Source organism: Ambystoma mexicanum, chromosome 9 (genome assembly GCF_040938575.1).
Source record: "Ambystoma mexicanum isolate Mex_15411 chromosome 9, UKY_AmexF1_1, whole genome shotgun sequence".
Classification (NCBI taxonomy): Eukaryota; Metazoa; Chordata; class Amphibia; order Caudata; family Ambystomatidae; genus Ambystoma; species Ambystoma mexicanum.
The window spans coordinates 637,067,437-637,080,091 of record NC_090931.1 but is presented as its reverse complement, the minus strand read 5'-3'; the positions used below and the strand labels follow the sequence as shown (position 1 = coordinate 637,080,091).

General features: G+C 47.0%; 1 protein-coding gene across 1 annotated transcript in view; it reads left to right on the top strand.

The window, feature by feature from the left end:
* The window catches only part of SLC13A2 (solute carrier family 13 member 2), a 739,631-nt gene that overhangs the window by 504,811 nt on the left and 222,165 nt on the right, over positions 1-12,655 (top strand). The window lies entirely within an intron of this gene.

Sequence of the window (12,655 nt, the reverse complement as noted above, 5' to 3'; positions counted from 1 at the left end):
TGCTTGGGAACTACTTTATTGTATTGTCAGCCAACATGGAGGCATCCACATAGCTTGGTTCCTAAGAACTGGCACCACTCCGGACATTCCACTCGCGCTGAAGAACACCGCGAACTACAAGGAAGGAAAACACAGGTTAGCAAAGGCAAGACTTTGCAGCGCTGCGCATAGCGCTTACCGCATCATAGCGCTCTTAATGCGCCATCATTTACCAGCGGGGCTCAACCAAGCCAGTTCGCCGCGCTGAAGCTTCGCATACCTAAGGGAGAAAAAAAGAGGCATTTTGAACAAAGAAAGGCATGCAGGATAGCAACAAAAATAAAGAACAGCAATAAGACCTACCTGAACAATATCAAACGGGCCTGGCGTCAGTGAAGTAACTGTGGATACCAGGTGAGCGTACCAGAACGCGAAGCCTACCATAACAAATCCACCTGGGCGCCATGGAGACATCAGAAATGGACCAATTGACCCAATTACTAGGAGAGCTTCGTGCTGAGCTTCATTCTGCCCGACAAGAGACTAATGCCCTCCGGAGAGACCTAATAGTGACCAAAGAACGCACTGAAGAGATTAGCAGTCAATACTTGAAATCACAGGCAGGACAGACACCCCTATCTGGAAGCAATCCAACGATGCAAAACCCCGCCATACCACCCACTCCGGTGCAGAACAGTACCCCTGGCACCACAAGAAAGGTTCTCGGGCGACCCACGGAAGTATGCGGCATTCATCAATCAGTGCCGCCTTCATTTTCTTTGTTGGCCTGGAGCATTTCCAAACGACCAAGCTCAGGTAGCTTTTGTCTTATCATACCTGAGTGGTAGTGTAGCAGATTGGTTGGTGCCGTTGGTGACGATCCTCTATTACATGAATTTGGGGGGTTCCAGAGAGAAATGGAAACATTTTTTGCTCGCCATACCCAGGAACAAGCAGTAGACAATGAACTCTTGTCCCTCCGACAGGGGAATCGGGACTTGTTAATGTACATTGCTACCTTCAACAGACTGGTTGCCGAAGCTAGGTGGCCAGAAAACAAAAGAACTACGTTATTCCATCGAGGCTTACGAGGCGAATTAAAGGACGTCTTAGCCCAGGTGGTTGATCCACCCAGAGGCTGTGCAGAATTCATAAATCTGGTCGTGCAGCTAGACCACCGGTTGCAGGACCGAAAGGCAGACCGGTCTAAGACGGACCCTCGGACCATGTATGTTCGACCAAGGGAAAACACACCATGTGTACCTGAAAATGCTGTATAACGCATGCAGATTGGAGGAATACGGCCTCCATTAACAAAACAAGAGCGGGACAAAAGAAAACAACAGCTTTGTTTGTATTGTGGGAAACCAGGACATTTCCTGAAGGACTGTCCAGTAAAACCCCCAAGAAGAACAGTCGGGGCCACGGAGAAGGATGAAGCTAAGGAATCGGAAAACTACCAAGCTCGACAAACGTAGAGGTCAGTTTGTCGAGTGAGAAGAAAGAGTTGCTGACCTCACACTTTGCAATACCAGTGATCTTAATTAACCACCAGCAGTCGTCAAGAATGCATGCCGTTGAAGCATACATCGATAGCGGAGCAGTTGGAAATTATATTGATCTGACAGCAGAGATGGGGTTTTCTTTGTGTTCTAAGCCAACTATGGACAAGGTAACCACCGTGGATGGGACAGAAATCGCTTCCGGACCAGTAACCTAGTGCACAGCCAGGGTAACCTTGCTGTACCAGGACGGACATCGGGAGTCTATTTCATTCGATCTCATCAAGGCACCTCAGTTCAGGCTAATACTAGGGATGCCATGGCTGGTTGCTGACAACCCTTTGGTAGACTGGCGGGCACGAAAATTAACCTTCCCCGGTGACTGCTCCCCTGCCTGCTATTACCAAGAGGAGAAACCCGACTTCTGTATCCCCATGACTCCCGGAGCGACAGTATCAACCCTGGGAGCAACTAATACCTTACCAAGTGAATACCATGATTTCCAGGATGTTTTCCGAAAGGACCAAGCCAATACATTGCCGCCGCACAGGCCCTTTGACTGTCAGATCGACCTTGTTCCTGGTGCACAAATCCCTTGTGGCAGGATCTACACTCTCACAGAACCAGAAAACCTTCATTTGAAATCCTATTTAGACCAGTACCTTGCAAACGGATTTATCCGTCCTTCGAAGTCCCCCGCAGCCAGTCCTTTGTTCTTCGTACCGAAAAAGGAAGGAGACTTGAGAAACTGTATTGACTACTGCACATTGAACCAGATCACCGTGAAGAACCGCTACCCCTTGCCACTTATCCCTGAGATGCTAGACCAAGTTAAAGATGCCCAGATTTATACCAAATTGGACCTTCGAGGAGCGTACCACCTGGTCTGAGTCAGAAAAGGAGATGAATGGAAAACCGCCTTCCGTACTAAGTATGGCTTGTTTGAATATCAAGTCATGCCCTTCGGGTTATGCAACGCTCCTGCGGCATTCCAGTATTTCATGAATGACGTCTTAAGGTAGTTAATTGATGTGTGCGCCTTAGTGTACATAGACGACATCTTAGTATACTCAGCCTCGGAACAAGATCATGTCAGGCACGTTCGTTCAGTCCTCACCAAGCTCCGTCAACATCACTTGTTTGCAAAGCTTGAAAAATGCTTTTTCACATCACCGAAGTAGAATTTCTTGGTTTTATCCTTACTCCAGGAGGCATCAGAATGGACGTGCACAAGGTAGATGCCATTCTGAAATGGCCTTCACCGACGTCTCTGAAAGGGGCACAAAGCATGCTGGGCTTTGCGAACTTCTACCGCCGGTTCATCCCAGACTTCTCTCAGGTTGTGCACCCAATCACAGTACTATTACGAAAAAACAATAAAAAGTTTGCTTGGACTGAAGAAGCAGAAGAAGCCTTTCAGGAACTTAAACAAAGGTTTACCTCCGCTTCAATCCTGCGACATCCTCGTCCAGACCTCCCTTATGTTGTTGAAACTGATGCGTTCAGTCTCGCAATGGGGGCTGTCCTTTCACAGAGAGACCCGGAAACCGGCCAGCTACATCCTGTGGCCTTCTGGTCGAAAAAGTTCTCACCTCCAGGGATTAATTATGCCATCACGGACAAGGAACTCCTGGCTATCAAATCTGCCTTTAAAGCCTTGACGATACTACCTTCTGGGGGCCAGACACACCATTACAGTCATCACAGACCACCGAACCTGCAATATCTCAAAACAGCCAAGGCCCAGTCCTCCCGCCAATTACGGTGGGCTCTTTTTTTCGCTGAATATGATTATGTAATCACATTTCGACCAGGAGTCAGAAACGGAAAGGCGGATGCCTTATATCGCATGGGCATAGATGAAATAGTATATACAACTCCAGACCCAGTACCTATTATACCTGAAGACAAACTCTTGGGTATCACGACAGCCTTAACACATGCAGAACTACAAAAAGAAATCCAACGGACAATGAATCCTGATGCCTACCTCGCATGGCAAACTCAAGGAGAACAATATACCATCAAGGACCATCTACCCTTTTTTAGGGATCGCCTATATGTACCCAAGAAGGAATTACAACAGCATATTATTTCAAACTATCACGATTCACTGATCGAAGGGCATCCTGGGATCGCCAAAACCCTAGCTAAGGTGAAAGAGAACTTTTGGTGGCCTACCTGGCGTAAGGACATCATTCAGTATATTCAGTCCTGCGGTGTCTGTGCACAAAATAAATCACAGAAACAAAAACCATCTGGTCTCCTACAACCATTGGACATTCCTCCAGTTCCATGGCACACTCTTTCCCTTGACTTCATCACTGATCTACCTCCAAGCCAAGGGTTCAACACCATCCTTGTAATTGTGGACTTATTCTCGAAGATGGCCCATTTTATTCCTCTCAAAGGCCTCCCAGACACAGCCACTTTAGCAAAAGTGTTCCTGGAGGGCGTGGTTAAGCTACATGGCTTCCCTTCGATTCTGGTCTCTGATCGAGGCAGCCAGTGTGTTTCAAACTTCTGGAAAAAATGTTGTGCAATGGCGCAGTTCGACGTTCGGCTATCTGCCAGTCACCATCACCAAACGGACGGCCAAACCGAGAGAACCAATCAGACACTCGAGCAATATTTACAGTGCATGCTGCACCACGAACAAAGGAATTGGAAAGACCTACTATGGATAGCCGAATATGCATATAACAATTCTTTGCATTAAAGCACGGACAAACGCCCATCTATACCCTTTATGGCAGACATCCACGTACCTCTGAATTCGACCTTGCAGCCAGCTTGGAAATGCCAGCGGTAAAGACTCTACACACAACCATTACTCAGGCTTTCAAAAGGGCAAAGGAACACCTTATTCATGCCAAAGAAAAACAAAAGAGATTTGCCGACCAACACCGGAAAAAGGCCCCTGATTATCAAGTAGGAGACAAAGTTTGGTTAGCCGCTAAATTCATACCCATCAAGGGAACCCGGACCTTTCATCCCAGATTCTTAGGAGCCTATACCATTAAGGCAATTATCAACCGAGCAGCCGTGAAACTGGATTTACCACCTAATCTACACATCCACCCGGTATTCCATGTGTCCCTCCTGAAACCAATGCAACCCAGCACACAGATTGGCACAGCACCTAAACCCATACTTGTTGATGGAGAACCAGAATTCGAAGTCAAAGATATCTTGGACTCTAAATACTCTAGGACCAAGCTATATTATCTCGTCGATTGGAAAGGATTTGGACCACAAGATAGATCCTGGGAGCCCAGTGAGAATATCCACGCACCACGTCCAATCAGGAAATTCCATCGGAACTTCCCAACCAAACCTGGGCCGGACAGAAGGAACACCATGGGAGGGGCCTTAGGGGGGAGTGCTGTCACAACCCTAGCCCAAAACCCCCTCTGGCAAACCCATTGGCCAGGTGGAGTCAGGACTCGGGCCTCTAGAGCCTGGCATCCTCTTCAAAAGCCCTCATGGGGCCAGGCTCATACACCATGAAAAACAATGTGCTTGAGAACTACTTTATTGTATTGTCAGCCAACATGGAGGCATCCACATAGCTTGGTTCCAAAGAACCAAGCTATGCGGTCTAGTGTTTTGGGTGTGGTAGCCTAGGGACTACTTTACTTGGACTGTTTTGTTGGGGCTATCTAAACCACACACGAGCAAGACAACACGCTTCGCGTTACTTTTCAGCTTGCAACGTGACACTCACCGTGTCCAGCTATTCCCTTGAACCTCGGAGAAGCAGAACATGCAAGGAGACAAAAGGAACATCATTAGCAGCAGCATTTTACCTGCAGTTTTCATCTTTAAACACTCACAGCTACTGAGAACAGCTTCCTCGAATCTGCACGCCTCCCGGACAGAACAACCTGAAAGAGGAAGATAGAGGCAACATTAAAGAAAGCAGTAGAGACATTTACAAATTACGAACTGCTCAAAAGGCTTACCTGGCTGGTCGCCTCTCGGCTGGCACCACTCCGGACATTCCACTCGCGCTGAAGAACACTGCGACCTACAAGGAAGGAAAACACAGGTTAGCAAAGGCAAGACTTTGCAGCGCTGCGCATAGCGCTTACAGCATCATAGCGCTCTTAATGCGCCATCATTTACCAGCGGGGCTCAACCAAGCCAGTTTGCCGCGTTGAAGTTCCGCATACCTAAGGGAGAAAAAAAGAGACATTTTAAACAAAGAAAGGCATGCAGGATAGCAACAAAACTAAAGAACAGCAATAAGACCTACCTGAACAATATCAAACGGGCCGACGTCGGTGAAGTAACTGGACCGCACTCGCCCATGAAAGACAACGCGCCCCTGCAAAGAAGGCAGGACGGAGAGCACGCCTAATTCTACCACAAGGTGAGGAGAGGGCGCCAGAGGGACTGAAATCATACGGGGGTGGATGGAGGATACTTCCCCCAGTCGGTCCATCTTGAACACAGTCCTCCTGTATTTTCAGGCAGAACCTTCCCCGCAGACCACATCAGGGCAAAGCTGAGAAGCATACCAGCGAGTAACCCGGCTGGGTGGCGTCCCTGTGGATACCAGGTGAGCGTAACACGTGCATTCTAAAGTATTCGATATCCAAATGGGGTCTGAGCCTGATTGAGGGAGACACAAAGTACAATGAGCTTGGGGAAGGGAGCCCCCTTGCAAGTTTGTCTTGAATTGTGACGTGAGAGGTCTGAGCCCGACAGAGGGGGACCTACGTGGACTCTGTGCTGTAAGGTCTGAGTCCGGCAGAGGGGGACCTTTGTGAACTTTACGTTGATATACATTTTGAAAGTCAAGGAAAAGACTTTAACGTGGAAGGCCAGGCAAGCTTCAATCAACAATTTGGAACGGCTTAGAGTGTTAGAAACCGAGCCAGAGTGGGCCTGCCTATGAGGACAGCCTTACTCCGTGAGGTGTAATGTGAGGAGGGGAGTTGGTTCAACTACCTATATTCTTTTGAATACTGATTTTTCCTTTTGCATACATTTACACTTTTTGTACAGGAGATAGGGCAGGCATTAGGTTTTTCTTACAATAGGCCATTTCTGATTTGACGTACTCCACTAGGACTATTTTGTTTATCGTTTGATGGTCAAGACTACTCCCATCTTAGTTATAGGGCGAAATAGGAGTTTCTTCAACCCTAACATTTTCAGTAAAGGTTTTACAAATTGTAATCATTGTGTCAGTGTCATACCACCATGCCTTCCCTACAGACCCTTCAAGGTTGCGGAGGCAGACACGGAGGATGACCCAGATATTTGATTGTGTCCTGTTTGCACCACTTGCAACACCCACCTTTTGGATGTTATCTGTTGCCAACAGTGTAAGTGTTGGCTTATTCACGCTCCCACAGGGGTGCGATGTGGATGGTGTAGCGCTCTTCTGTCAATTCTTCTTACGCTGGGACCTAGCCTGGCCGACCCCTGCCTGCCTCTCTGTATGTTTATCTGGTTTGCTGAATTTTCGTATCTGTTGCTGGTTCAGTACAAAGTGGAGGACAATCCTTATATGTTGAAGGATCTGCTGTACCCCTTGTATCTTGCGGTGGAACCGCGAAAGGAACGATATCTATGATGTTTATTATCCTTATCCTTGAGAGAGCTTATAGCCCTCGCTGTATCTGTATCCGATTTTATACCCTTAAAATGGTCGCCTATTTTTTTGCCGAACATGTCTTGCCCATCAAAGGGCATGTCCAGATTTTGGAGCTTGTACCTTGGTGGGCTTCATCCAGGACTGCCTTCTGTGCACTGTACCATGGGCCATTTGCCTGAATCCACATTCGGCCATGTCTACTACTGTGTCACTCATATGGTCAGATGTGGCTTCTCCATCTGCCACAATGGCCTTTGCCTCCTCTTGGAACTCTGCCGGCAGATGTTTGGCCAGCTTAGACATCTTGAGCCATAGCTCCCTGTTGAATCTAGCTGTCATTGCTAGCGTGTTACCTGCTCTTATGTTGAGTGACACCGCCGAGGACACTTTCCTACCCATATTTTTGAGCTATCTACCTTCTTTGTCCAGGGGAGCTGTTGATGGTGAGGCCGAGGTAGGTCACTTTTTTCTTTGCGCTACTGTGATAACGGAGTCTGGCATAGGGTGTCCAAATGGCACAGCATCCATTGCTTTATATTTTTTCTCTGCATGAGCAACTAGAGCTAGGGTACGTAGAGGAGTTGCTAATATCTTCTCCCCTGCTTCCCATATCGTGTTGAGGATTGGGATGGTTGTTACTGTCTGCCTGTGCTTGTCCCTATTCCAATAGAGCACAGATTACTTGTCTTCTCTTGAAACCTGAAGTTGAAACAGATAAGCTCATTTGGCCATTATGGTGTGAAAAGATACACCGTCTTCTGGTGCTGAAGTACCTACTGGTGAGTCATGCTTTCGTTGCTTTCAATTAAGTGGGTTTCCCACTCATCCCTGTCTTGATTTGGCGTATCCCTGCAAAGTTCCCCTTCCTCTGGCTCATCGTCCTGTGTATCTTGATCCGAGAAGTCCCTAAAGGGTTCATCCCTAAGATCTGGGTCATACAGGTTCTCCTGCAAATCTGATACTGATGCTCTAGACAGAGCTATTCTGTCCCGGGTCCTCGGAGGCGGTGAAGGCCTTGGCAATGTTCCTCCAGGGTGCGACCTGTCTCGGGAACCTATCCATGGTGTAGGGCACTGCTTCTGCTTTTGAGGTCTACTAGGAGGTCTACCTGTCTCAGGGTTTTGGCGGTGATGTACTGTGAGCCAGTCGGTGTTCATGCTGCCTACTCTGTGAAGGCAATCTGTGTGGAGGGGCAGGAGGTGACCTGCTCTGAGAAGATCGGTGCGGAGAGACATAGTGAATAGGTAAGGGAGACCTGCCTCGCCATGGAGAACCTGCCCCTACTGTTGTAGGTGATCTACTTCCATGTTGTGGAGAGACACTTTGGTGCTTTGAAGTTGGTGGTGCCGTTAATCAAGCTCTTTGCCATCTCTGAAATGCATCCATGATTCTTTGCATTGACTGCATGAGTGCAGCGGCAAAGGGATCTGACATGTCCTCCATGGTGGGTTGCCAAGGTGGGCTTTGTTCCTTCAGCATAAGTGGTTCCTCCCCTTCCTCAGTATTGGAGAAATCTTTTTGGAGGATGACATCTGGAGGTCCTGCCATTTCCTTGATTGGAGACAGGCTTCCAGCTGTTCCTAGGCTGTCCACCATTGTGTGCTCTTCTTCTGTCTACCTGTCATGGACGGGGAAGATGTTGTGCCGTCGACATTAGACGATGGCCCTCTTGGTTTAGATGTGCTTTGTACCGTGGACGGTGACTTTCCCATTGACATGACATCATTGGGTATTTTCGTGGACATGGTTTTCTCGACAGTGCCTCCGTCAACAGTGTCCTGGTAGATGGACTTTCGTGGTCCAGCTATGTTTCGTGGACAGTGACTGCTTTGCTGTCGACGAGGCCATCGACAAACCTTTCGTGGACGAAGCTTTGGTCGTGGACAAAGAGGTTCTAATTGTTGTTGTCTCGAACGCCCTTCCGTCGACATATCCAGCGTTGACGGTCCGCCTAGTTTTGGTGACACACCGCTGCCCGAGGAGGGTGTAGAAGAGAAGTTCATAGGCGGTGGCCCAGTGGACGGCCGTTCTGCGGATAACGGTTTAAGGAGAATCACTGTACCTTTAGACTGCGTTTTTCCTCAGAATTATGACTTTTAGGCTGTCATTACGACTTTGGCGGTAGCCATGACGCTATTGGCGGCATGGCTGCCGCTAAAATCGGGTCTGAGTTCCCAGAATGGGGAATTACCAGGCCATTCCGAGTTCGGAGGGTCCGGTAATTCCTCCCTTCAGGGGCCCGGACCTTCCCCATTCCCATTTCAGCCCCCATAGGGCTGAATGGGAATGGGAGAGGGAGCAAACAACGGGCCGATTACGAGCGGCCCGTTGTTTGCTCCCTCTTCCCCACGCGGGACCCGCTCTGCACGTCTGGCAAAACCAGGTAAAACCAGACGTGCAGAGCGGGTCCCGCGAGGGGAACTCGTAATCAGACGGTACGGGGTTGACGGCGCCGGCACCTTTACCGGCGCCGTTAACCCCTTACTGCCTGACTTATAATTAGGCCCTTAGTCTCTTTTAAGGCAATTGAAGCCCCCTGTCACTCCTCTTTTTTGATTTATGAGGTGTTGAGTCTGCCCTCTAAACTGAAGAAGCTTGTCTTTTTTAAGCTTGCTTCTCAACATGTTTGTGTGAAGTGGTAGGGACTGTTTTGGACAATTCCTCATCTGAAGATAGTTGTCTGCTTGCTAGTTGAAGCAGGAACATCCTGTGTCTGTCCTGTAAAGTCTTTTGTGAGAAAGACTTGCAGATATGACAGGCCTGGAAGTCATGAGGGTACAGTCAGTAGATGCAGTATTGATGCTGATTCCTTACAAAGATGACCTTTTACAGAACTTACTGCAGTCTTTGAATAAATATGTTTTCTCCTTTGCTGGTTCCATGACTGCCTCTGTCATGGGGTGCCTTGAGGAAACATTTTGCTTGACAATTGAATGGTGACAACAGAGTCTCCTGAGCCCAGGAAACTCTGAGAAGGAAAATGACCTCCTTTTGAATTAAATAGTTCACAGAATGACTACAATTGAAAGATTTTTGTCCTAAAACTGATGAAAGCTGCTCAGAGATCTAAAGAGGATTTCAGTGTCTAACTGACCGTGGTGAAAAATCTGAAGATGGCTGCCTGGGGTGGAACTTAAGCCCTGCCACCTCATTGGTTGGGGTCATAAGGACCAAAGTGATGTGGAGGGACTACACAAGTGAATTACTTCACAGTCCTAATAAGCAATCTATATTGCTTTAATTACAGAGGATTCCCAGTCTGCAACAGGGAATATTCAAGCATGTGAATCTATGAAAGATCCAAGGCTGGAGCACTTCAGGAAATCTCTGATTGTGATTGCTCCAGATTGGGCCAGGAGGAAGTGATACCTGAACCTTCTGGACCTGTCCATCTGCCCTCCATTCCGTCTTCCCCAGAGAGTGGATCTACTCTGGCATGGGGAGGTTGCTTCCTTCACCCAGGAATTAGAACGCTGAATTTACATGCCTAGTTTCTGCAAGGCTAAAATATAAAGATTTGGACCTCCCGAAAGATGTTATGGAGATGTTGCTTCCAGCTAGAAGACCAGCAACTAAACTGCCGTTAGAACAAGATTTTCAGTTAAGCTAAAGATATAGATCATTTCTCTTGCAATACACCTGCAGTGCTTTCTTTACTGCACCTAGCCCATCAAGGGTTGCAGGTGGACACCTGTAAGGGATACTTGGCGTTGTTATCAATATTCAAACACACATCGGAAGAAGGTTCTTACTTTAAGATGAATACTTTCCCGGTAGTCGCTTTTCTGGTTTCGTCCTGGGATTTGAACCTGGTTCTTACATTTTTTATGGGCGCACCATTTGAACCACTCCATGCCTGTCCTCTCAAGTTACTAACCTGGAAAACCATCTTTTAAGTTGCTATCACTTCTGCTCACAGGGCTATCACTTCTGCTCACAGGGCTAGTGACCTACAATCTCTATCCTGCAAGCCAACTTTCATAGTCTTAGGAAGGAGAAGATTTGTTTGAGGGTTTGTCCCTCCTTCCTTCCTAAGGTGGTGTCTGAATTTCATCTATCTCAAAAAATCACACTACCAGTTTTCTACCCCCATCCTCACCCTTCTAAGGGAGAAGAGAGGGTACACAGATTTGACCAGAAAAGAGTTCTCAGCTTTTATATATCAAAAATGACAATCATTAGACAGGATGATCAGCTATTCATTGGCTACACTGGTCACAAACTTGGCAAAGCTGTGACCAAACAGCCCCTTACCATATATATTATCCTTTACATTTCGGAATGCTATTCCATTACCGGGTAGGAAGTCCCTTATCATTTAAGATCCCATTCCACCATGGGAATGGCAACTGCTTCGGCTCTACAAAGAGGTGTACCAGTGCAGGACATTTGTAATGCTGCAACATGTTCTTCCCTCCATAAGTTTTCAAAGCAGTATTGCCTAGATATTGTGTCAGGTCAGGACTCTCGATTTAGAAGAGCACCTTTACATAACATTATTGGCTAATTATACCATCACAAGAATCTGCTTCTCCCACCTCCATCTTAAATACTGCTAAGGTAGTCTATCAAAGATGAGGAATTCGTGGGAGGACAGAATCCATTAGAAGAACAAATGACTTACCACGTGTAATGTTCTATGAATGTTCCTCCCACTGATTCCTCATCGCCTCCCCAACTATCCCCTCTGACTTCGACCGAATTGTAATTTCTTTGCTCTTTCAATGCCTGTACGAGATTACATTACTCTCCTCAAGAAGGCTGAGCATGGGGAGAGGGAAAAATAGGAACTAAGGTATTGGGGCATGGTGCATGCAATTTATACTATCATCAACATCACATCCGGAAGCAGGAAGGGTAACTGTCGAGAGATATTGACACTGATGACGCACAGCGACCCCTGCTGTCAAACATTATTTCAGAGACTGCAAAGCAGGATCCAAATATATCAAAAATGCAGAATCCTTGGGAGGAACATGCATCAGAAAGAACTTTACCAGGGGTAATCTTTTCATATATTAGAGGAACATGTGACAAAGGTATGAAGGAATGACACATAGTACCCTGTAACATGCCTGATCCAATCCCCACAGCTGCTGGTAAAATGTTCAATGCAATACGATATGAAAATATGTAAAAAAGGAACAGGCAAAATCGAAGTTTAGTTTCAGTAAGGTTTATGTATTAATCCTCTTAGAAACACAATGCTGAACATGTAAAAGGTTGGTTTAAAAATGATGCATTCTTCCATGCTGTATGGGAAAAGACTCCAACCAGCGCTACCACTGCCAACATTGTTGCAAATGGATCGTTCCAAGCTGCCTGCCAGTAAGAGTTCTGAGAGGAAATAACAGTTGAGAATTGTTGAAGCAATTCCTGACAGATGACGAGTGGTGTTCCTCTGGGAAGCACTCTCAGGTCTACACCCCACTCCTAGGTCACCAAATTGAGGTCCCATCACTCTATTAGCCGGCACCTCCCACCTTCAAAGTAGTCCCAAAAGATAGCCTTTATGTATTTGTATTGTAGTTATGCACAAATAATTATTGTCTCTTATTTTGATATA